The sequence below is a fragment of the Phyllostomus discolor genome, chromosome 2 (assembly GCF_004126475.2).
Source record: "Phyllostomus discolor isolate MPI-MPIP mPhyDis1 chromosome 2, mPhyDis1.pri.v3, whole genome shotgun sequence".
NCBI classification, from domain to species: domain Eukaryota; kingdom Metazoa; phylum Chordata; class Mammalia; order Chiroptera; family Phyllostomidae; genus Phyllostomus; species Phyllostomus discolor.
The window spans coordinates 122,530,709-122,557,239 of NC_040904.2; the positions used below are offsets into that span (position 1 = coordinate 122,530,709).

Below are 26,531 nucleotides of genomic sequence, written 5' to 3' on the forward strand. Positions count from 1 at the left end.
TTCACTTCTGCAAAGGACAAGGAAAACTGCTGGTCAGGGCTCTGTTCAGTCATCAGAGGAACTCTTAGAGGCCTCTGTCACTTCAACATGGCGCCTGGCACACAATCTGAACAGTGAATAGTTATCAGGTGATGCAATAAGTCATTGATCAGAAATAGTTTTAGCCATGGCTGTACATTAGAATCACCTAGGGAGCCTGGAAACATTCTGATGCCCAGGTCATGCCAGCAGAGATTCTAAGTTGTCAGTGAGTTATTCACACTGGTGATTCTCCAAGTGTGGTGCTAAACCAGCAGCAGCAGCTGGTTATCTGTTCCCTATTACTGGCAATGTCTTACTCCACAGGAGCCTACAGCAGCAGATCCTTGGGTGTATACCTACAGACAGTGGCCCTTAAAATCTGGCATCCTGCCTAAGACACATTTCCATCTGCTTGCTCCCCTCAAAAAAACTCTATTCCAGAAATACCAGCCTCCAGGACATTTCCTCAGATTCCTTTATTACAGAAAAGGTAAGAACCTAGGAAAATCAAGGTTCTTATTTCCTATTCCCTTTTCATGTAAATAACCAAACCTAGTTCTCAGACCTGAGTTTGAAATTAACTCTAAACAGAAAGTCAAATAGGCCAGTCTAGTTTCAAAGTTCTTTGCAAAGACAAAGGACAAGTAAAGACAGAAATGACCAGACACCGATGATGACTATTTAGCTCCTGGAAACTGCCCATTCTACATCTCCAGTAGTCATCCCCAAGGCACTCGCGATAATGGCCCTTTCAAAACTTAAGCGAGAAAAGAGGCCAAGGCACTGGGAAAGCTTAACTTTTGTTAGTGTGCAGCCATTGGGAAACCTCTCTGCCTCGGCTTCCTTGCCTATAAAATGAGGGCTACCAACCTCTAGGTGACGTCCAACCTCCCAAGGTGATGACTTAAAATATTGCAAAGTCTGAAAACCTATGTTATTTAAAAAGCACTTCCCTACCTCCAGTGGAAAATAACTGAACTCCATCATCGGTGTGGTACTCCTTGGACCTACAGCTTCAATTCCTAATAAAATACCCCTACCCCATCACACCCAAAAAAGCTCTAGGTGGATATGTATCAACCTCTCTTTGAATGAGCAGACTGGTGGCAGGCTGTTAAAAAAGAGTAGAAATGATGACAGACAAGAAGATAAGTTTTGGATATTAGGGAATGGTGGGAGGGGATGGAACAGAGACTAGGAACCCTGAAAATAAGTCTGTCTGCAACTCAGCCTGGAGTTAGTCCAGCTCTGTTCCAGAGCAGAGGCCTCAAACAGAGGGACTGTATCCACCCTCCTGGGGGGAAAAAGTGTCCAAAGAGAGTCCCAGAGGACAGAGGTCCTAAGTTCATCCAAGCTCCTCAGTGGCAGCCAGCACAATCTATGGGGAAGGAAGGAGGATTCTTCTGCTACCGGGGCCCTCCCTCACCTCTATGTCACCTTCACAAGTGGTCACAATTGGGGGTTTGTTGGTAAGTACTTAACAACCATCTTCCTGGGGGACAGTGGGAGGGAAGCCCTGTAGCATTTGCCAATTTCCGTGGTGTAAATACTCCTACTGTTGTCCATTTCAAGCTATCGGTCTGATAACACTGAATGCAGAGTTCAGAACTATGAGTTCGATTATCTCTCATGACCAACCCACCAGATCCAAGGGAGAGAAAATTCCTGTCAGGTAAACTGGCAGATGGAATGGAGACACAAGAATGTTTCTAAAAAGGGAACAAGCTGCTGCCAACCCTTAGTGACCCCTTTTCCCCAGGGCAGGCACCACAGGAGACCAAGCCAGGATCCTGCAGACTTGACCCCAGGCCCCTTTCACTGCTAGGAGTACTCTTACCAGAGGGCAAGCTGGAGGGAGGAAAGGAGACACAGCCCTGGTCAGCCTGTTCCATGGCTAACAGGAAGGTAGTGGGGAGGAGGCTTGAGGTGCTCAGAAAAATGAAGTTTGGGAATTGCCAGTGGAAGTTAATTACTCCTGCCCTTGGAGCAGCAAGTGTTGGCAGTGGCCTCACATTTGAGCAAAGCTGAACTGAGAGCCTTATAGCTGAGGGACAGGAGAACTGCCTGGTCCAGCTGCCAATCAGTCAGGAAACCAAATAAAGCAAGGTTCCATGGCGGGGGGGGGGGGGGGGGTAAGACCCTGAATTATGGTAAATTATAAAGAAACAATAATCATTTACCTGTGAACATATATTACAGGGTACATGTCAGTTTCACATACTCCCCCTCCCCCTTTTCTTCCTTTTGATGCTGGGAGGAAGACCAGTACAGACAGTTCTTTCCGCCACAAAATCTGACAGCATGCCCCAACCAAGAACATTGCTGTGTGATGGCTTTGGGCTCCATCCTGCTCCCCTCACCCTCAGCCCCTCACCGCCTCTTCCTTCAGCAGCTCTTCTCATTCACTCCATCTTGGCAGCAGCCTCTTGTGTAACTCAAACCACAAGAAACTTTTTGTTTGACTTTAATTCAGAAGAAATTCCAGTAACTCAGTTCCTGCTACTTATAAGAAAAAAAAAAAAAAATCCAGAGCTCTGCTCTAGAGTTCAGCTTTTTCCCCAGGCACAAATGTTCACAGAAAATATATTTCCCCTTCCCTTCTCCAAAGCCCCACTTGAAGGCCACGCAGTGTCAGGGAAGCTGAAACATCTAAAACTCACTGGCCCCTCATGTAGCCACTGAGTCCCCAGCACTTCTGGAAGGCCAAGGCTGAGACTGGGGTGCAGTTTTTCTGCTTCATGGCTGGAGCCCAGGGAGTTAAGAGTTGTTGAAAGATTGGGTTGGCTTTTGTGGGTATGCTGCTCATTTTGTTTTGGGCAGGCAAGGGTCCAGGCAAGCAAGAGATCTACAGGCAACCAAGCCCCTGCCCTGAAATAAGCACAGCCAGCTCCTCCACTTCCCAAGGTCTACATCTGATCTGCTAATCTGCTAACATCCTGTCATGAATGAAGTAACCACTGGTAAGTTAGGGAGAAATACTTAACTCTGTATACTTTTGGCACTATCTATTCAAAGTGAGGTCCAGGACCTGCAGCAGCAGCATCACCTACAAGCTTGTTCAGAAAGCAGCATCTGGGATCTCTATCCTGGATGGACTGAACCACAATCTGCACTTTAACAAGGACCCCTTTGTTCAACTGGGCAAATTGTATACACACTGCAGTTTCAGAAGCACTGTATTTAGAAAATGTGCTAGTAATATTTCACTTTACCAGGCATTCTTCTGGGCACTGCTACTGTGCTTGGTGCTCAGGCAATGAGATTCTTTCAGTGCAATTCCAGCTCTGTGAAGTCACTCACAGCCTGGCACACACAACCACCCAACTTGGGACAAGAATACCCTCTCCCTATGGGCTAGGTGTGGACATGGTATAAGCAGGTCCATGGTCCTCCCTTGTGGACAGAAAGGCTCTAATCTGTCCCAAGTCAATCTTGTTACTTCAGAAGCTTCTGTAGCCTGCATTTTTAGTAGAACTCTAGCTAACAATTTCCTACCCAAATTCTCCCCTTCTATCTTCTCTTTTGCCCCTTCCACTATAAAGGCTGAAAAAGTGAGGTACTTTGTCAGCCTCTCTTGCAGCTAGCTATAACCATGTCACTGAATTCTGGTGAAAAAGACGAAGGAGAAATAGTATGGTACCTTGCTACTCAAAATGTGGTTTCTAGCAGCTTTAACATACACTGGAAGCTTGTTCAAAACGTGCAATTTCAGGCTCTCCCCCTGATCTATGAAATACAAACCTGTGTTTTAACAAGATTCCCCAGATGGTACTTCTGCATATTGAAGTTCAAGATGTATTATCCTAAGAGAGTTCTGAGAAAGTCTCTGTTTCCTATTAAAAGGCAGAGAGTGTTACTGGCACCATGCCTTCTAATTGTCCCTGCCTCAAATATGGGTGTGATACCTGGAGTTGCATCAACCACCCTGCAAGAATGACAGGCTTGGTATGAGAAAGTGGAAAGAGATAAAGGCCCTTGGTCCTCAGTGGCATTTTAAGCTGCTGGACCAATCCTAAGGCTACTTTCAGACCTTCCAGCCAACCAACCAACCAACCTTCCTTTCTTCCTTCCATCCATCCATCTTCACCTGAGGACATTTTTTCATTGCTTTTAGAGAGAGAAGAAGGGAGAGAGAAAAACATCAATGCAAGAGAGAAACATCAATACAAGAAAGCATCAATTGCTTGCCTCCTGTACATGCCTGGACCAAGGATTGAATGTGCCTAGAACTGAACCAGGGATTGGGAATCAAACCTGCAACCTAGGCATGTGCCCTGACTGGGAATAGAACACGCAAACTTTGGTTACAGGATGATGCTCCAACCACCAGAGACATCCCAGCCAGGGCTACTTCCAGACTTCTTAACATCCTATTACTTGTAGCCTGAAGTACATTCCTAATTGACATGTACTCTAAGTCCTTGAGAATGAGGGAGAGTCTTAATGAAGTTGACTGAGCCTGAAGAAAGCTAAATCTCCAAAAGAGACCTGCCACAGCAAGACTGCAGGTCTCCTTACCCCACCCCCTTTTCTGATAGGGATTAGTTGAGCGTCACCTATTCAGCTCATTCAGTGGGCCCAGCTGGTTCTGACACTGCACACACATGTACAAAGCATGCTTGTTCCTCCTCCTCCTAAGCTCTTACATGGACCACTATTCTCCCCTCTGATGTGACTATAGGGGAAGAAGGTCATGGTGACCTCCTTCCAAAGTCACTGTCCCAGGCAGGGCTTTCAGGCCCTACAGGGGAGCCTGAAAGTTCTCTCCCGAGTGTTTACCTGACACTCAGCTTGCAGAGCTGTCAGTCCTGCCTCACTCCTCAGGCTCCTTTCCTGTTGAGAAGGAAATCCATGCATTGAGTTCTGCAATCCAGGGAAGCATTTGGGATGACACCTCTTGGCTCACTTCAACTGTCCTTACTTTGAGGACAGGAAAGAAAGAAAATGAGAAGTCAAGAGAAACTGGATGCATCCCAACCCAGGCTCCAAGGTGTGATGCCAGGCAAAGTTCACCAAATTCCAGAAATGTCACCCCTGGATTTCACCCCTATAGAATCTTCAACCACTAGTCTGGCTTTGGGGGTGGAAGATGATGTGTTAGCCTGTGAAGTACAGATTGAAAACCTTGGGTTTGTTTTAAAATAATAAATATTATCTAATTATTAGGTAGATCTACCTAGGCTCTTCTAAAGGAAAGTGAGGAGGCAGGAAGGCAGAAGGGTGGGTAGGTGAGAAGACAGGAGGCAAAGAAGGAAGGAAAGCAGAAAGTCTTAGGCTTGGTGTATGGAATTTGATCTTCTCCCCTAATAGCTACAGCCCTTTGGATCAATCACTTGCAAATCAGTGAAAGGACTATGATACACCCATGCAATGGATTACCACTTGGCAATAAAAAAGACACGAACAGCAGATGCATGTAATAACATGGATGACTTGCTAAAAGCATTTTGTTAAATTGAAAGAAGACAGATTCAAAAGGGTGTATGATCCCATTTACATAATTTTTTGGAAAAAGCAAAGCTATAAGGACAGAAACCAGAACAGTGGTTGCCAGCTACTGGGGAAAAGGAGTACTGTATTTTTTGGACTATAAGGCTTGGGGAAACTTGTTCCCCCAAATTTGGGAGGAATAATGGTTGTTAATGCTGCTGTTGATTTCTGTTTATACTTACATTGGTGAAATATTATGTTATTTATGTTATTAAATATTTTACCACATTTTTTGCTTCAAAATTTTTTTTCCTATTTTCCTCCTCTAAAACCTAAGTGTGTCTCATGGTCTGAAAAAATGTGGTAACTACAAAGAGGCATGAGGGAACTTTCTGAGATGAGAGAAGCATTTTTCTATCAGATGTGGTGGTGGTTATGTGATTACATAAATTTGACAAAATTCACAGAATTGAAGACTTTTGCTTCTGCCTCAGATGAGATAATGGGGTCCAAATTTGCACTCTCACATGAAACTGCCAAAACCAAAAACAAAGTAGAAAAAAATTATATGAACCAACAGTTTTCAAGACACTGGACATAAGTGAACAAAGGACAATGTTTGAGATCCACAGGACACAGGAAACAAACAAGGTAAACTTTATGGCTGCCCCAGCTTACTGCCTTGGTAGAGTTTCCAAGCCACAGCATAAGTAGGGAAAACAAATTTAATTTTAAAAATATAAAACCACAGATTCAAGAAGGTTAGTGAATTCTCAGCATGAGAAACATGAAAAAATACACATCAAAGCATATCATAATCAAATCAATCAATATCAGTGATAAAGCAAAAGCATTAAAAGTAGCCAGCAGATAAAGACAAATTCATGTAGAAGAACAAAGACAAGCATGTCAGCAAATTTCTTGTTGAAAACAATATAAGCAAGAAGAAAGTGAAACCACACTTTAAATTATTGAAAGAAAAAACTGTCAACTTAGAATTCTATACTAAGTGAAACTATCTCTCAAAAATAAAGGTGAAAAATAAAGACTTTTTCCCAGACATATACAAGCTAAAATATTTCATTACCAGCATACTTTCACTACAAGAAATGTTAAAGAAAGCCCATTTAAGCAGAAGAAAAGTGACAGGAAATGGAAATGTGTATCTACAGAAAGGAATGAAGAATACCAGAAATGTATATATGATTTTTTCTTTAACAGCCTGCTTAAACAAAAATAGTAACAATGTACTGAGGTTCATAACAAAGGCGTAAATAGAATGTATGACAATCACAAAAAGTCATGAAGAAAGAAACGTAAGTATAGCATGGTAAAGTTCCTATACCATATGTGAAGTGGTATAATAACAATTGAAGGTAGGCTGTGATGAATTAACAGTATATACTATGAACCCTAAAGCAACAATTAAAACAAAACAAAATTTTAGCTCAGGAGCCAACAAGAGGTAAAGTGGAATTAAAATATTCACTCCAAAAGGAGATAGCAAAAATAGGGAAAGGGAAACAAAGAACTTAAGGGAAACAATATCAGCCAGTCAGAGAAAGGCAAATACCATATGATTTCAATCCTATGTGCAATCTAATGAACAAACTGAACTAACTAGCAAAATAGAGATAGGCTAATGGATAGAGAGAAGGCTGACAGCTCTGGGGGGCAGTAGTTAAGAGGTAGAGGGACGGAGAAAAAGGACTCGTGGACATGGACAACAGTGTGGTGACTGCAGAAGGAGGGGGTTTAAGGAGGTAAATAGTAATAAAAATACAATAAAAAATAAATTTAAAAAATTTAAAAATAGCAAGATGGTACACTTAAACTCAACTATATGTCAATAATCATATTAAATCCAAATGGTCTGAATACCTCAAAGTCAGACAATTAGACTGGATAAAAGAGCAAAATACAACTATATGCTTCTTATAAGAAATCCACTTTAAATATAAATACACAAATGGGTTAAAAGTAAAGGATGGAAAAACACATATGATACTAACATGAGTCCAAAAAAACCTGGAATGGCTATATTAATATCAGGCAACATAGAGTTCTGAGCAAAGAATATAACCAGGAACAAAGAAGGTATATTCACACCAACAAAGAGGTCAAAGTCTCCAAGGAGACATAACAATCCTAAATCTTTGACAGAATTTCAAAATACATGAAACAAAAACTTTTTTCCTAGAAATTCACAAGCAGATTCTAAAATTCATATGAAAATGCAAAAGACCCAGAATAGTTCCAACGCTGTTTAAAAGAGAAAAAAGTTCAAAGAGTAACTAACGCTAACCTAATTTCAAGACTTCCAAAGCTATGGTATCAAAACAGGATGGTGTTGGGAAAAAAGACAGGCAATGGGTCAGTGGAACAGAATGGGGGATCCAGAGAGATCCACACATTAGAAAAAACTGATTTCCAACAAAAATGAGAGAAAAGGCAATCCACAGACAAGTAAAGTATTTAAAAAACACCTATCTAATAAAGAATATATTATATAAATAACTCTCAAAATGCAATTATAAGAACACAAAACAATTATAAAATGGAAAAGGATATGAACAGGCTCTTCACCCAAGATATGAGGACGGCAGATAAGCATATGAAAGATGCTCAATATCATTAGTTATTAGGAAACTACAAACTGAAAACACAATGAGGTACCACTGCATACATATCATAATGACTAAAACTTAAAATATTGACTATACCAAGTATTGGTAAGGATGGAGAGGGACTGAAACTGTCATATACTGCTGGTGGAAGTGTAAAACGATACAACCACTTTGGAATACAGTTTGGCAACTTCTTAAAAGTTAAACATACGATATCATATGATGAAATTACCCCATTCCTTAGTATTTACCAAAAGAAGCATATGTCCATACAAGATTTGTATATAGATGTTCACAGTGACTTTACTTAAATAGCTCAGAACTGGAAAAAACCCAAATGTCCATCAACAGGTGAACAGGTATGGTACACGTGTGCACAGAATGGAATACCACTCAACAACAAAAAGGGATGAACTATCAACACATCCAACAGCATGCATGAACCTCAAAGTAATTACACTGAATGAAAGAAGTCAGAGTACATACATAAAAGGTTTAATGTATGTAAACTGTACAAATGTAAACTATTATGACAGAAAAGAGACAGAAGAGGGTGGGAGATGAGCTAGAGGGATTGACAAGGAACGAGAGAAAACTTTGGGGTGATGACAGGTAAGTTCACTATGATTGTGGCAGTGGTTTCACAGGTGTGCACACATGTCAGAACTACTCAAAGTGCATGCATGAAACATATATGGTTTGTTGTATGCTGATTATTTCTCAGTAAAGCCAATTTTCTAAAAGTTCATAGAATTGGAAACCTAAAGTAAGATCATTTACTCTATGAAAATTATACCAAACAAAAACATCTTTAAAAATAAATGGCAGATATAAAAGCCCGGAGAAAACATCTGGATATCTGGTGACTCCATCCAATGGTTTGTTCCTGCAGAATTAAAAATCAAGTGTTCTTCTGTGCCCTGCATGTCTCATAGCAGCAGTAGGGACAAAGTTCCCTGGATCTATTCTCCCTGTTGGAGACTGCCCTGTCTGGTCTCAGGAAGCTGTAACCCCCTGTGACTTAGGCTGAATGAGAGACCTCCGGATCAGGAGCCACTAAGGAGACAAAATTTATTTCCCTGGCATGAATGCTGCCTGTTCTGTGCCTGACCTCCTAGGCTTGATCAGTTAGCCAATGACGGGTAAGATTTCCCATGGAGGGAATCATCTAAGACAGGCATGATCACTAGGAGGCCTCTGGGAAGAGACTCGAGGCTGTGGAAATGAAGGGGTGATGGACATCAACCCCTGCCCCCTCAGCTTTGCCAAAGCCTGAGTCCTTGTTCTTAGATGTGAGAAATCCAAGTCTCCTGGCTGCCTTTGTCTCCTCTGTTAACTCAGGTCTGTGGAAATAGCAAGGGTGATGCAGTCCAGACCAGAAACAGCAGACCCCCGGGGTAATCAGGCCTCAGACATAGAATATGCAAGTCCTGTGAGACCTGTTTGCTGGAGGATGATTAGATTAGAATTTGAAGGCACAGACAGGAAACCAAAACTAGCCCTTTGAGCCATGTAGTCTTTTCATATGTTAAAACTCCAAGCTGTGCCCAGAATCACAGCAGGGGTTCTGTCCGCACCTTTGTAAGTCACCTACTTCTTTTGTTATTTTCTGCCAGACTGTGAATCCACAAACTAAGTCTGTATTCTCAATAAAAATCTGCTTAGGAATGGACACCAGGCGCTCCCCACTAGAGAGAGTGACTATTCCATTCCTACTTCCCCACAGGACCTGGTTGTCTCTGTGTATGTTTTTCTCGTGTTTCGATGAGCCATCCACAGCATTCCATGATCACTGCAGGCTGGTGAGCACGCGTCACTCCCAGTATGGGCAGGATGGGGAGTGAGGGTGGGTCCTTGCTACAGGCCTGAAGCATGCCAGGAATCAGTGCGCTGGGTGCTGGTGGCCAGGCCAGACGCAGTCTTTGCTGAGAGTGGTGGTTAATATGCAACCAATTCGGTGTGACCAGATTAAAAACAGTTTGTGCATCTAATGTAACATCTGAGGACCCTTCTGCTCTGATGTCAGTGCAAGTACAACAGGTTCAAGTCCAGGAATTAAATGTTACCACACAATAAAGAAGCATGGCCACAAACCCATCTGTGATGAACAGTTGGGGTTGGAGGAAGAGGACAGGAGCTACCTGTCCATGAGGTAGAGATGGCAAGAGAGAGAAGGCTCCCTCAGCTACCTGGGGCACCACCTGGTCAAGACCCAGAGGTGAGGGACTCCAGCCACACTGAGCTGGGGTGCTTGAGAGAAAAGGTACTGGGGACATCCTCTTGGAGTTCCTCATGGGAAATGATAGTAGAGTTGAGCAGGCAGGGCAATGCTGCGGGCTAAAGCCTCCTGAGATTTCTGAGCAGAGCTGGGGGTTCTGAAGATGGTGCTGTTGTCATTGTTGTTGTTATAGAGCAAAGACAGAGAAACCTGTTTAAAAGCAAGGAGCAAGATCCTTCTTCCTACCAATTCTCAGAGCAAAAAAGAGAGGTGTGTGTGTGTCCTGTCTGCCTGTATACTAAAAGGAGAGAGAGATGAATTAAACTAAATGCTTTTAGGGCATGGGTTGATAAATGTAACTGTTAGGAATAATTGTTAATAATGATGCTTCTAAGCAATGTCTCATCCTGTATTTCTACATCTGTAAAATGGGGATGATGATAATAATAGAGCCTTACATGGTACTAGCAAAATCACCTATCATGAGAGTCTTATAAATTGCAAAGTGCTATGTGAATGTCAGTTCTCAGTATTAATTGAGGGCCTATTCCTGATATGAAAGCTTAATGCTGCAATGTTTTTCAGTGATTTTGCAGCCTTTGTGACATGCTGAAAAAGTCAGCCATGGCAGAAATATTGGGGTTTGCATACTCTAGGCAATTTCACTCAGTAGCTACAGTTTATGTGTGAGACGTTCCCTGGTCTCTCTGGTCCCTGCACCCCTAGTTCAGACACTGAGCTTCCAGGCTTCCCTGTTTCTTGACCTACTCTGCCCTGAACCCACAGGCACCCCAGCTGAACCTGACCTTCCCATGCTGCAACCATTTCCTTCTCTCTCTAAGTAGCTCTTTAATTCAAAAACTATCCTGCCTGGAACCCCATTCTTTTATAGTCTTAGTCTCTGCCTTCAAGTGCTCTGACAAACCAACCCATGCTGAGGTGTAGAGGCCATGAATGTTTCATCTAGTCACCTGCCCTGGTAACAGGGGCCTTAGATATCTTCTCACTATATTCCATGGAGCACTGAAGGTTCTAGAGAAATGCCTAAGGGGCCTTCTTATAGAATCAGGGAAGCTGAACAGGGGCCTCCAGATCATCCATAACTCCTTAAGCACTTGAACCAAAGTGTCCCTCCTCTTTTCTGTTCTGTGTCAGGTTTTGCCAGAAGAAAGAGTTCTTTGATAATTAAATGTTTGTTAATCCCTGACTTACTCCAAAAGGCAGTGCTGAAGGTAGGGGCCCAGGGAGGAAATGGCAGACCCCCAGACACCAGCACACAGGCAGCTTCCATCACGAAACCAGCCGGTCCACTGCCTTTGGAGAGAATGCAACAGAGGTCCAGGTGTTAGCCCAGACCCACTGCTGTCCCTCCTCTAGGCCTCAGTTTTCTCACATAATGAAGTCATAGGCTCAATAACCTCAGAGTTTCTTTCTGATTCTAAAGCTCTTGTTCTTGAGTGTTCACTATGGCAACCTGCTCCAGAGAGGGCCTACTGGCGTACACCTACTCCTGGGAAGGACCAAGGCCCTTGCCATTCTGCAGTGCTGGCTCCCTTCTCCCCACCTAAGCTTCCATGGCAGTGTGGTGGCTCCCTTTTCATCTTGACCTGGCCACAAGAGCAAAGGCCGATACCCAGTTTGACTGAGGCTGACCTGCCCATGGAGAGTGATGCAAAGGTCTGGTGGTGCAGCAGACTGAGGGACATCAGGCTCTGCTCTCCTGGCTTCTATGAGTGGGTGCAGGCCCCTGAAAGCAGATGGTGGTGGCAGGTCAAGAGGGAGAACTGGGGCTGTGTGTGGTCTACAAGGCAGAGTGGGGGAAGCTGTGCATGAAAGGGAAGACATATGCCTGTGTGGTGGGGGAGAGTAGAAGCAGGAAGGACAAATAAAAATAGGGCAAAAGAGTTCAGGCTGGAGGTTCCCTGGAAAATCCATGGGGGCATGAACCTTCTAGGAAGACACAGCTCACAAGACTGGTCCATCTTAGGGTCATGGTGAGGAGACAGGGTACATGGATGGACAGGTAGACAGACATACCATCATCCACACAGAAACTGCACAAACTGGGAAAAGGAGGGGAAAAAAATCACATTTGCTGGGCTTACATTGCTGATGATGGCTGCTCACTAGCAGGACAATGATTACATACCAACCTCACTGCAGCAACTAATTTCCAAGCATATCAAAATAAATCATTAAACAAAACCATTCTGACAGCAGAAAAATGTGGAAACGTGTTAAGAGGTAATTACAGTCCTTTTCCCTATTTCACCCACGTTTCTCCTGCCACTGGTGCACGTGTTGAATCACAGCTGTCACTCCCTGTCAAGAGGCCCATGCATGCTAAAGGAATTGTATAGGGTGTGCCGGGGCTGGGAATGCTGCCAGCATGCTTGGCCGCCTGGGGACCAATGTCTACTAACAAAGACATCAGTCCCAAGTCTGACACCAGAGGACTGGGGGGAGCCTGCATCCCATCCCAGCCAGGAGCTCCCGTGCAGCCAGCATCTGCTGCTCCTTGAAAACAAACTCCATCACCTCTCGCTCCAGACTACACCCTTGCACTAGCCACAGGGAACACAGCCTTGGAATCAGACAGACTCAGGCTTGAATTCCAGCCCCACCAGCTTCCAGTTAAGTGTCCTTGGGAAAGATATCAGCTCTATAAGCCTCAGTTTCCCCATTAGGAAATAGGATTTAGGAATGCCTATCTTTTGCAGTTGTGAGAATTAGAAATGATGCATGTAGAATACACCCACCTGGCATGCTCTGTGAAGGATTACCATATGCATCATGATTGTTACAGTATCTTTATCAAGTCTGAACTGACAGTCACCAACCACTGAACCCTTTGATTGCACCCAGTGTGGATGTGAGAGGCTTCCTGGTAGCTGCGGTGTCTCAGGACCTTTCTCCATGGGGCAAGGATGAATGTTGCGTTTTCCAGAGCAAGCCTCCTTCTATTGACTGAAGGGAATGCTCACAGCTCAGAAACCTCTGTAGATACTTCACAGCTGAATGAGTGAAGCCAGCAAGAGCAGTTCTTATTTAATAACTACTCAGGAGTCTTAATATCTTGTGGATGCCTGGGCTCCTCAGCACTTTTTGAGATGACAGCTGAGTGTCCAGGTTAGAAATGGGATGAACAGAGTAATGACTTGCTGCTAAAAAGCAGGAAGCCATGTAGGAAGCAGCACAAGGTGTTAGATGATGATGATGAAGACGATGCTGATCATCATCACTGGTCAAGCACTCGAATATAATTTTATGTTACTCTTAACACCAGAGCCAAAGTAATTCCAGCTGAGTACTGCACAGAACTCAGGTGAGCCAGCGCCACCTACTAGAAGCTGCAGGTAAAATCCATGTCCCTTGCATTGTATAATCAACAGCTCCCCATCAAGTGCTCAGCAGGGTCAAGGACAGAATCTCCATAAAACTGATGTCCAGGCACTGGTACTGAGAGAAACAGAGAGTCCCCTTGCCCCCAACCAGACCCTACCCCTTACGTATGAGAGTCCATCTTTCAGGCCTGCCCAAAATGAGCATCTAGAAGCATCCTCAGTACAAGTGCAGCTCTCCAGCACATCAGCTTCTACACTATATGGCTTCCCTTTGGCATATCTGAACTCCCAGCATCACTACTCTTGCACTTTGGGGACAATATTAAGTAAAGTTTACTTAACACAAGCACTGTGATACTTGACAGTCCATTGGATAACCAAGAAGGCTAGTCAGTGACTAGCAGGCACAGATCATACGCAGTGTGGATGTGCTAGACAAAGGGACGATTCATGTCCTGGGCAGGATAGTGCGGAATGGTGCAAGATTTCATCATGCTACTCAGGATGGCATGCAATTTAAAACTAAAGAATTGCTTATTATTGGAATTTTCCACTTAATATTTTGAGATGGTGTTTGACCACAAGTAACTGAAACCACAAAAAGTGAAACTGCAAAGAAGCAGTGACTACTAAAATAACAATAGCAACTTGTTCAGTACTTTATATATGCCAGGTTCTGTCCTAAGCATGTAGCATGCCTTCACTCAGATCATTCTTCCACCAGCCCTCTGAGGTGCGTATCATGGTCATCACCATCTTCCAGACCAGAAAACTGGGACCAGAAGTGGTGGAGCCAGCTTCCCAGGCAGGCAGGCTGGCTGGCTGGCAACTACACTGTGCAGCTTCTCATGAACCAGCCACCTCCACAGGGCCTCCCACTGGACGTCTACTTTCGCTGTTACCTCCTGAGCATGTGTGACTCTTCAATAGCTGGGAAGGTGGCCCTCTCCCTTCTTGCAGGCACACTCCCTATGCTGCCCATTTGGATTTATAAGTGTCTTCCTCTTAGCCCACAGGACATCCTGCAGAGTTCCTTGAACATTCCTCTGTCTACTTGGGCTTTCTTTGCCAAGTTATTCCAAGAAGTCTACGTTTTTCTTCTGATTTCACTCTGATTTAATCCCAGGAAAGATCAAGGTTCTCTCCCTGTTCTGAAAGGAACGGCTTGTCCTGTTGATCCTAACCCAGCACCCAGAAGAGCTCCCCTGGATGCAGACAGAAGCAGGTTTCAGGGTCCCAGTTTCTTCTCCACCAGTTCTATTTCTTTCCCTAATGTCATGTGCCTGGTCCCTGGGTCCCCAGTTTGAGATGCTGAAGTTTAGATTTGAGGTGATCAAAAAGTTACCTGGGCAAATAACCCTTAGCCATTAATCTATACTTAATAAATGATGCTATCAATGAGACATTCTATTTCTAGTAGAGACAAAATTAAGTGTAATATATCGGCAAAATATAAGTTTCTTTTTAAGAGCCAACATTAGAGTATTACTTGCCTACAAATTGATTTCTTGTAGCTGTGGACTTATTCAACTTCTGGGTCTGTGACCACAGGCTCAATGGGACAGATAAAGACACTATAGTCCTGGTCATGCAGTAGCTTGCCTCCGTTTCAGGAAAAGACAGAGGTAGAGACGGCAGCGCCAGTCCCTCTGTGGCCATCCCACAGGTGCATGACATGCAGAGTCACTTCTGTGTTACAATAATGGAGTATTGAGAAAAACAAGAAAGAAGTCAACTGCTTGCATGTAGACACTCCTTTCAGAACCAATTGTGCAACTCTGAAATGCGAGGCCCTAGGAATTGCATCTACAAAGTTTCTCCTTTCTCTGTATTCCTAAAAAAGATTCAAAACATAGAAGTAAAAGGAAAGCTGTAGTGGGGGCCTCCGAAGATTTCCCTGGTGAGGCCAAGGTTTTGTGGCAAGAAGTAGGTAAGGCTGGGTGCCACACTTTGGAGAGAACCCAGACTATAACTTCAAGCAAGCAGCCTCGCTGAAGGAAGGTTTCTGGATGACAGACAGGCCTGGGGATGCTTGTCTCCCCAGTGGTCTCACAGGTGCCCCATCTCCCCAGGCCCTGGAGGATGCCCTGCCCAGAAGAGTCCGCCTAGTGATCACAACAGCAAACTTCGGCACTCAGCGCTCTTCGCCATACGTTACGCACTTTAAATCACTTAGTCCTCAACCAGTATCCTTAAGGTAGATAGGACGATGGTCCCCATCTTATAGATCAGGCAACTGAGAAACTCAGACACTAAATAACTTACACCTGCTTGGAACTGGCAACACAGGATGTGACTTCAAGCAGTCCAGTTCATGCCCCTCAGCCACAATGCCTCTAGGGGAAGATCCTCTCTGGGTGCTTTTCCCAAGCGCTGTCTCCACTGCTGTCTCCATTTTCTGTTTTGTGTCAAAATACCAGCTCCAGGGCTGCACCCTGTACTTAAATCTACACAAACTCTTTCCATTCAGGACAGAATTGAGAAGGAGAAACACAAATGTGGAAGGAAATTTGCGTTTCACCCAAACTGTCACTGGAAACCACAAACTTGGATTGTACACTCCACCCTACCTGGGTCATTCCCACCCAGCCTGAGCAGCAGGCTTTGAGGTTTTATAACCTCAAAAAGGTTATAAAGCCCACCTGCCCCAGGATGTCACAGAAGCACAGTGCTTGGCAAGATTCAGAGTCCAGAGATAGCAACATGAGGAAGAAGAGCATCTGCTGATATCCCAAACAGGTCCACTTCATCCTCAGCAACAGGTGTGTCTGGTGCCCTTCATCTCCCCTCTGGTTCTCACCTCACCTTCACCTCCACCCACCACCAGGACTGCTGCCCCTATGCTGCTCCAGACCTTCGCACCTGGCCAGGGAGTTAAATGACCATGCAGTCCTTCTGGATATGCTCATGACTTCACATGCCCTCCCTCTTAGATTGTTAAAGATCTCACCCCAAAAAATAACCTGAATGGTGGCAGCACAGACACCATGACCTCAGGTCGGCAGAGACATATCAGGGAGGGCCATAAGCTGGAGGACATGCCATTGTTCCCACTTCTGCTTTCAGGCTCCTGCCCTCCATCTAGCTGTGCAGCTGCAGTCTTGCACTGTGAGGACTCACTGTCACCTTCAGAGTGCTTGTGGCCCTTGTTGAGCCAGGTCGCCTCTTTTTCTCTCACAGAAGAGCTCGGGCCACTCGGCTGCATGGCTACCTTGTTGCCGTTTGTCAGTCTGGAAGTGACGTGATGAGGATTCTGAGTCACCATGTTCTGCAAAGTGTGAGACACTGTACAGAGGTGCGTGCATGAAAGTTACTGGAGACAACTGGCAATAAAAGACTCGGCTCCTGCCCTTGTACAGCTGGTACTTCACGGAGAAAGGAGGTGCATGTGGGCATTTAGGAATTCCACTTTAGTTTGTTCAGTGTGTTTTGCAAGGCACACAGGCTAGTCTTGGGGACGGAATAATTTGAAAGTGGGTAACCTCTTTATAAATTCCTCTTCTCAAGATGGCCTTTCCAGAATTGCTAAACTAACCTAATATTACAAATAAACTCTTGCTCTGTCCACTCTCCACCCTCCTCATCCCTGTGCTGTGCCTTGGAAGGTGACACCTTGGACTGTGCATCCCACGCTCTACTGCTGTCTGGCTTCAGGCTGGTTTGGCCCGTGAGGAGCACCAACATGACACTGGCACATAGGAGGAAAGACAAGTAAGGGTGTTGTCTTTCCATGGCCCCAGATATAGTGCCATGGTCCTGGCAGTGGCCACACCTGGCATGACCCCAGTTTCCAGCTCATGCCCCTCCCCCAGCTCTCTCCCCCACTGAGCTGCAGTAACACTATTTCCTCCCCTCAGACTTCAGGTAACAGCTGCCCTCGATCGCTAGCCCCAAGTGCCTCAACACCCTTGCAGGTTCCCTTGGCCCTCTGTAAATGTGCTCTTCCATAAGGTCTTTTCAAGTGAACTGTCCTTGTAAAATTCCATTGCTACTGTGATGTGTATTAAACACTTGATACCCATTCTTTGTATTTAATCAAGGAAAGTTAATAAGAGAAAACACAAGGCTTCCACTGTTGGAGGCTGACTCCTACCCTCCAGTAGTGATGGTAACTGAACCCGTCCTAATTAGGCAATCAGCATTCTTGTCTTCAAATTCTCCACAAGGCAACACATTTCCATTGTCCAGAGGACAGCGTGTGATTTCAAATGCAAAACCCAGGGGTTCAGAGTTCCTCCCCCACACCTTTGGTCAAGTACAGCAGAGACAGCCTTTCAGACCAGGTCAGCCCATCTCCTTCAGCACACACGTGAATGGTAGATTTAGCCTGGCTGCTTGCTTTCAGCTGCCTATAAATCAAGCACTAATCCCTATTACTGCTCCTGCTCCAGGATTAGCACTCCCTCTGGCCTCCGTGGAATGTCTTTTTCATATTGAAGTCATTTTGCTCACTGCTCACCCTTCCCTGAAAAGATGTGAAGGCATTTTGTAACTGTCAGTGCTTTGACAAAGTATGAATATTTAATCATATGCCCATTACACCCCTCCTCCCATGACATACGGGTTTGATGTACCTGCTGCCAGGGCAGGACAGTGGGCAGAGAGCAGGCAGTCCTACCCAGGACTGAGCAGAGTAGGGGTGAACCAAGGAGGTGAGATCCTCCCTTTGCAAGACACCGGGCTTGCCCAGGACTGTGTCAGCCTTCACTTCCCCTTGAGGAAAGGAATCCTCGGCTCAAGTGAACAGAACCAAGATTAACTAGGACAGAAAGAACCATCTCGTTCTTTCCCTTGTCTCTTCCGGATATAAATCATCTTTGGCAGATGGTGTTTCTAGCCATGGTCTCCCTGGGAAACCTCCCCCAGTGCCTAGCAACCTTCAGCACTGGGAAGTCCTGCTGTTGCAGTCTAGCCCAGGACACTCCTAGCCTCAGGCATCCATATGCCTCTCTCCACCAGACACAGCACTTACTGGAAGAGGCCCTTGGGCGCACCCTCACAGGAGTGAGGACACCACAGTCCAATTGTTCCTGCCCTGGGAGCCTGGGCCTCCAACCAATGAATATGCGACCTCTGCACACCCCGCCAAGCCCATCCTGCCTACACAACAATCCCCAGCGCACCTGCCCAGGATCATTTCCCTCTGCGGCCTCCTCCAAAGTTGTTTCTTTAAAAAATTGTTTCTTAAAAAGAAATAATTTTACAAATCCCAGGGAGTTAATCCATGAAATCCTCTAACAAAAGCAGCTGGCCCGGGCTCTGGGTAAGTCAATCAACAAACATGCCAGAGCTCCACATGGTTCAAAGTGTTCTCTGTTCCAGCTAATGGGCATGGATCTCACTGGGTCCTGCCGGTGACCCTTGCCTTGCAGAGCCTTACCTCTCCACTTCTCAGTCCCACCGTCAGCCCCGCTCCTTGAAAGATAAACTCCCTTCAGAGGGGCGGAGTCATCATTTTCCTCCACAGTCTCTCTCTCTCTCTTTCCAAAACCACTCTATGGAAAATCTTTGGAGCAAATCAAGGTTCAATGACAAGTGAAAACAAACGGGTTCCTTGCAAAAGGCACAGGCTGTCCAGTGTAAATGGAGGGCACATATGGTTGTTATTCTCAGAGAGAACCAAAGACCCTCAGACCTGTTTCTTAGAAAACAACAGGGGGGAAAAACCAAAAACCTGTTTTTAAATACCCACTGTTCATCTCATGTGCAATTGATCCTGAATGGTGTCAGATGTTTGGCGAGTACTCCGAGAAAACCAAAAGAACAGTCAGAGAAACAGGGCCGGCAAGACCAGCCAGACATCAAGATTTCCCAAGAATTACAGAGGGGGAATACCCCCTCCCAGATGTGCTGCACAAAAGGAATTCTAGCCCTGCTCTGATTCTTTCTGCCCTTGGCAGTCAGAGACATTCCAACCCCCCTTCCTACTCAGAGCGGGAAGGGACGCAGTGCAGGCAGCCACACAGGGCCGAGGGTCCAGCTCTGAGGTGAAAGAAGAACTTGGGGCAATCAATTTCCTTCACGTGGACTCTTATAACTCAGAACTGAGCAGCCCTTCAGGTTCTTTCTCTCTCTGGACCTCAGTTTCTTGTCTACAAAATTGGTATTATAAGACCTATTTTGTGGCCATCACGAGGGATAAATGGTGCATCCAGCAGGCGTTCAGAGAGGCGTCCCTCTCTGCTCAGTCCTGCTCACACACCATCCCCAAACTGCCAAGGAAGCTCTGACAAGTGCTGTGCAGTGGGGCTGACTTCACCAATTCCTAGCTGTGTGACGTTGGGAACATCACTTAGCCTCTCTGGGCCTCATCTTACTCATATGTAAAAATGGGCATAATAATCATACATACCTAATAGATTTGTTGTATGGACTGTATAGATGGTGAGTGAAATCCTCAGTCTCGCTTTATTTCATGAACATTCTAAAGCAGCTACTATGGGCCAGGCACCAGGTTGGCTCTGGGACCCCAGTGGTAGATAACATCTACGGAACCCTGCTCTCACACCACTTACTGTCTCTCCCCAGGCATGCATTACACACACCAACAAAAATCCACATGAAGTAATATGTGGCTGCAAATTCTGCTACATTCTATGGAGGTTTTATAAAGAAAAAGAATGGGTCCTGGCACATAATAAGCATTCTATAAACAATAGCAGCTCTTGTTATTAACAAGATGTAGTTTTAATATTCCTCAGCTTACAGATGAGTAAAGAGAAACTCTGAACAATTAAATATGTTTCCCCAAGTCACACACCCTGAAGGGAAAGGCCAGAATTCAAACCCAGGCCTTCCTAGTTCTAGAGGCCTTGCCCTTCCTTTGGTATCCTATGACCTCCATACAAGGTACTGTTGTTTGATATGAAAAGTTCCTTTAAGCCTCCCCAGGTGCTTTCACATGATCTCCCCAGACCCTTACAGCATTCCTGGAAATGTGAGGACCCCATTATTATCTCCTTTCTGCTTTCAAGCAGAGCTCCACAATAAGGGGAGTCATAATCATTTTGCTGATGAAGGGTCTTGCCTTCGACTTGTAAAAAACGCAATGTCTGTGAAGCACAATAAAAGTAAGTATAATACAACGAGGTGTGCCTGTAGAGGGAAACTAAGGCCCAAGGTCACTTGCTTAGCATGCCAGAGCCAGGTCTATTTGTACTACAGGACCACAGCAGCTCCTGCTTCTTTTGAAATCCAACATGCCTTCCTAGCTCCCAAGTCCATAAAGGCAGCAGGGGTGCAGGCGCATCACGCCAGCCCCAGCAGCACCAACTTCAAGAGTCCCAGGTTCCATCTAACAGGTGAGCCCTGAGCATGGGAAGGACTCTTCAGAAGGAGCATAACAGCAGGTGTTCAAGGCCCCCTGTGCCATCCTGAATCAATATTCACAGCTTAATTACTTTCAGAACCTGGCCAGTTGCTAGCACATCCAACTTGGAGCTCTACACAGGAAAACAAGGCCATATGCTCCCAACACCAGCCCTCCCAACATATTCTCAAAAGCCAACACGCCCAGAAGCATTATTCTGGAGGCAGAGGTAGCTTTGGAGAAAACAGAGGCTTTGGGGCAGAGAGAATGTGCTTTCGCCTAATGCTGTGCATACGGCCACCTGCATGCCTGCCTGTTCCTCCTTAGCAGCCCGTGTTTTCTGAGCTCTTTGACAGCGGGATAGGAGAATTGCTACTCTGTGTCCACAGATTCTGAGCATGAGGCATTTATCTCATCAGATTGTTGAGATACAGTGTGGGTGCTTTGATGTCGTCACTGCACAGATCAGTGTGCAGTGCAGCGGAGTGTAACACAGAAACCTTTTTAAAAAATACTGAAAATGAAAGACTACAGAGAACTACAGAATGAGCCAGAAGCTCCCTCCAAGATTGCCGGCCTGCCCGGCACCCACTTTCTGTAGGAGACTGCAGCCCAGGGAGTGAGAGAACTTGTCAGGTGGACCCTGACAGGGAGAGGGTAGAGCTCAGGCACTCCCAGGTGTCTTCCTTCTCATTCCCAGGCTCATTCTATCACTCCATAGACTTGAGTTCTGGGATCTACAACAGAGAAAAGATGATGGTAGAGAAGCAACCTCACCCTGTATTTGCAGGCAAGATGGTCCCCAGAAGGTGCCATTCAGCAACCACAGAATGAAAATGGTTTCCACACCTACAAAGAAGGGATGGGGTGAAAGGAGAATGAGATAAGGACACAGGAGTCCCTGATCCTTGCTCACATCCCACCTCCCCCACTATCCAGCAAAGTGGATGCTGAGGAGGACAATGCCAGACAGAGAGGGCACCTTTCCTCCTTGCCTTAGAATAAAGCATCAAGCACCTATGGGTTCAGAGAGGCCCAGGTGTAGGACTTTCTCATGAAACAGGACTGAAATAAATGCCTCAGTTTGCTGGTTCCAGCTCTGTAAGGCTCAAACCATTGGCCAGGAGTAGTGGGTTGGGAACCCTTTCCATAGAGAGGCTGACATTCACGGTTATGAGTAGTTTCCTCCCAAAGCCTTGTGTGAAGGTCAGGATTACTACCTACTTCCAGAAGGGCCATGGGCCTCCTGCCAGGCCAGCAAAGATACTGATCTTCAGGCTCACTGTCCTGGAATCCCTGGTATTGTTGCTCAATTCACAAGGTCACTTGAGGGTAGGAATAACTTCAGCTCATCAGGCAGACATCCTGAAGCTGATATTTAAGGAGAAATCCAGAGGCAAGAAGCAGTGAAGAAAGGGCACCTTGGACAACTGGAAGGACAGAGAGATTTGCAGAGAACAAGGAAGACTGGTATGGGATGGAGCAGGCCAGAGGAGATAGCTCTGGGATGGGGTAGAGTGAACTCTGGCAGATGAAGAACACCTTGGACATGAGGAAATAAAAGCCAGAAAGGGTACCATTGATTTTAAGAAAGGTATTTCTTAAGAAATTACTGGCTGTCAAGGGATTGATGTTTCATCCAATGGGGTAGCCAGATTGCCAAAGGGGCTAGGTGACCTCAGGGCTGACGACCATTCTCTGAACCCTGACCTGGCATCGACACACCCATGTGGAAGAAGGGAGGGAGACAAGAACTATGAGACCGCCGTCATCTCTAAGCTAGTACATTTGGGAAAAGGCCCACTTCCTGCCATGGTAGCAACAGTTAAGTTATTTGCCCTTCATGACCTAGAAGTCTTAGAAGTCCTAGGTCAGGAAGCTTCTTAACTTGGACAAGTCACTGTGTTCTCCGGAGCTCTGTAAAAAGAAAGGATTGGACAAGATGCTCTTTGTGTCAATTCTGACATTCTACAGATCTCATCAAGAACTTGTGATCTGCCAGTTCCACCTCCCTGGATAACTGCAGTCATCTAAAGACAGGCCCAGGAGAACAACAGTGCCAGAGGACTGGTCTGGGAAAAGCAGAGCCTGGATCCTCATCAAAAGGCCCTCTGGGAGCTCTTGCAGACACAGTCCCAGTCTTAGGGGCACCATAACACACAGTGCATCCATTCCAATCCCAGCAGGGCCTCACCCTCCTCTGCCCACTCCCTGGCAGTCAGCCCTATTCAAAGTAAGGCTTGGAGCATTATCTTCTGCAGCCCAGTAAGCAGCACCAAGAGGGAGAAGGGAGGAGTGGATGCCCCTGGGTGCTTTTCTTTGGGTTTAGGGCCAGGGTTTGAGGCTGCTCTGAGATGCATTTGATCCCAGGGGTAGGACTTGGCTTCACAGGAGCTGCTGCTGGTTCTCTTTCTCCTTTGCACCTCTCGGGTCATTTTCCTAATTCTCCCTGCCACCACTTGGGCCTCTCCAGTCCTTTCCTTGATGTCTTCACTTGGAAACCTCAAACTAATGCGTCCAAATCCCAATGCCTAAATTCTCCCCAACTCCCAACCCTCTCCTGCCCATCTCAAATAATGGCTATCTCCAGCCCTCCAAGTTGCTCAGGTCAAGAAACTCAGAGTCAATCTTTATGTCTCCTTATCCCATACCTAATATTTAATATGCATTGTTTCAGCTGTACTTCTAAAATATATTAAGAATCTAGCAACTTCTCTCCACCTCCACCATCACCACCCTGGTCCTGGTTACTAACATCTGCCTTCTGGATTATTGATCTAGCCTCCTGACTGATCTTTCTGCTTCTGCCGGCCCCAATACCCTCCTCCTTCTCTTCCCCTCCCTTTAAAAACATCATCAGATCATGTTGCTCCTTCATTTAAAACCCTTCACTGGCTCCGCACTTCACTCAGAGGAAAAGCCATAGTCAACACAACAACCTACAAAGCCCGAAATGTTCTTCCTCTATTCCTCATTGACCTCATCCCACAGGACTTGCTGTACCCCAGTCATACTTGCCTGCTCCCTGCTCCTCAAACATCTGGGGACCTTGGCACCCACTGCTCCCTGTCCCCCTCTCCAGATAGCTACAGAGCTTACTTCCTCGCCTCCTACAGGTCTCTCTGCTCAAATGTCATTTCTCAATGAAACCTTCCCTCACACCTCTCTCTTCAAAATTAGTACCCCATCCTGAAGCACCCTATCTCTCCCCCTGCATTTATTTCCCCTCTGTATCTAATACTATATATTTTACTATTTTTTTCTTTTTTCTCCTTTCCTTTATTTTCCTCCTCCCATGAAAGTATAAGTTCCTTGAGGGTGGGGCTTTTGTCCTTTTTGTTCACCAATATAACAACTGAAATAACAACAACAGTGCCTGACTAGTAGGCACTCAATAAATATCTGTTCACTGAATAGTAGCACCTACCCTGTAGGTACCTGGAGGTAAGCACTAGAGCCAGTTCCCAGATCTGCCATGTGTTTCTGATCTTCTACTTGCTGTCATTTTTTCCCCGTCTCCACTAACTCTGGATTTTTACCATTTGTCCCACACTTCAGACATCCTGACCCTGACCTTGATCCTGTGGAGCATCACTCTGGTTTCCGGCCACCTCCTGGTCTTCTCCATCACCAGTCTCTGACTTGCTGCCTCTGCCATGCACAGATGCTGATCTGTATCATGATGGGCATTGGTGCAGGTCAGATTCCTGGTCCCAACTCCTTGCCCTTCATCCTATGGCCGTACACACTCACTGCTGACACCAGAGATGCAGGCCTTTGGAAAGACAGTGCTAGCTATCACAACTGCAAGTCTGAGCCCTCACACTGATTGGTCAATGTTCCTGTGTTCTTTCCCTTGGTAAGAGACCAGGGAAGAAGCAGAATGGGGACTCAAAACACAGCAGGTATTTAATAGATGGCTAAGTGAAAAGAACTTCCAAATTACATGCCAACACAGCAGCTTGCTACAGCATTCAGCCCACTGCTTGCATTGTGGCTTTTGGATTCAAAGAAAGGCCAAGGGAAAGCTGGTTGTGAGTGCCAGCTGACTGTCACATGGCATAAGTATCCAGATGGAAGGACAAAGACATGGGCTCTGACCCATGTCTCCATCCTAGGTTGAGCTGACAAGTCCTATTTCTAGCCACTGAGTCCTAAAAGCACTACACTGTGCCCCCTGGAAGGCCCCTGCAGATCCTGCTCTTTCACACCTTACCCTGATTCCACTCTAAGTCAGGGTACGCAGGGACAAGTCCGGGCCCTGGTTTTGACTCACCATGGACCACAGTGACTTCCCTTGGGGATACTGAGAACAGGAACAAGGTGATGGAGAGGCAAGTTCTTTGTGACATCTTCAGGTTATGTTAGCATCATCCCCATATTAGTACCTGTGCACACATCCCAGCACTGCAGCCTGAAGCACACCCAGGTGCTGTCAGGGCACTCACTGGCCAGAAGAGATGTCACAGGACTACTCTGCAGCAGCAACACCTGCCAGTGTGTGGGTTGTACAAGAACCCTGCTGAAAGCAGAGCCAAGTTCTCTTCTGGAGCTCAGCCTGTATATGTACAGAAACCGCCTCTGACACTGTCTCCTAGCTAATGGCAGTGTTTGTAATGATAATTTATGGTTCAGTAAGGCAGTACACTAAACTCTAGTCAGGATTTATTGCCTCAGTGGTTCTCAAAGCGTGTTCCTAGAACGTCCCTCAGACCCTTCCCAAGCGTCTGGCAAAGTTAAAACTATTTTCAGAATAATTCTAATGCTCTCACTCTGATGCTCTCACAAGTATACAATGGAGTTTCTTTCCCATGTGCTTTTACAACCAACATATTGAGCTAAAAAGTAGCTATTACAATCCAAGTGTCTTCTATTAAGTCAGACCTTAAAGACATGTTTAATAATGTAAAGTGATATTATTTCTCACTAAATTTTATTTTTGTTTTGGAAAACAACTATTCTTTTATCATTGTAAAGATATTATTTATGTTAAGTTATAATAACACTTCTTTTTTTCACGAATTAAGTTTTTCTAATATAGTAAACATTGACAGCTATAACCCACATAAAAAAACTCTTTGGGGGCCTCAATAATTGTTGAGAGTATAAAGGAGTCCTAAAACCAGTAAAGCTGAGAACTGCTGCATTAACTCACTTAATTTTCAAAACAATTCCACACAGCATATATTGTTATCGCTCCCATTTTAGGAATGAGAATATCGAGGCTGAGAGAAACAATGGCTTCTCTAAAATCACACATTACCAAGTGGTCAAAACACAAATTGAGCCAAGTTCCATGTGGATCCCAAGTGCATGATCTTGACCATGATGTTACAGACTCCAGGTCAGGTGTCTGGCCTCACAGGCAGCAGCAAATCTTTGCCTTTGTAGGGTTGGCAGTGCACTCTTTCTTCCCCAGACTGTGACAGCAAAGTGCCTATATCATGCAAATGTGCCCATCATAGCGGGAGAAAATGACCTCATGGAAGAGCAGGACGCCTCCTTGCCTCTGGATTGCCAAGACTGCGCCAGTCAGTCCTTGTGAGGGTGCTCCCTGCTCCTGTGCACTACTGTGCGGTCTG

General features: G+C 45.5%; 1 protein-coding gene across 1 annotated transcript in view; it reads right to left on the reverse strand.

Moving 5' to 3' along the window:
* Nucleotides 1-26,531, reverse strand: part of CACNA1C (calcium voltage-gated channel subunit alpha1 C) — a 626,645-nt gene that overhangs the window by 409,500 nt on the left and 190,614 nt on the right.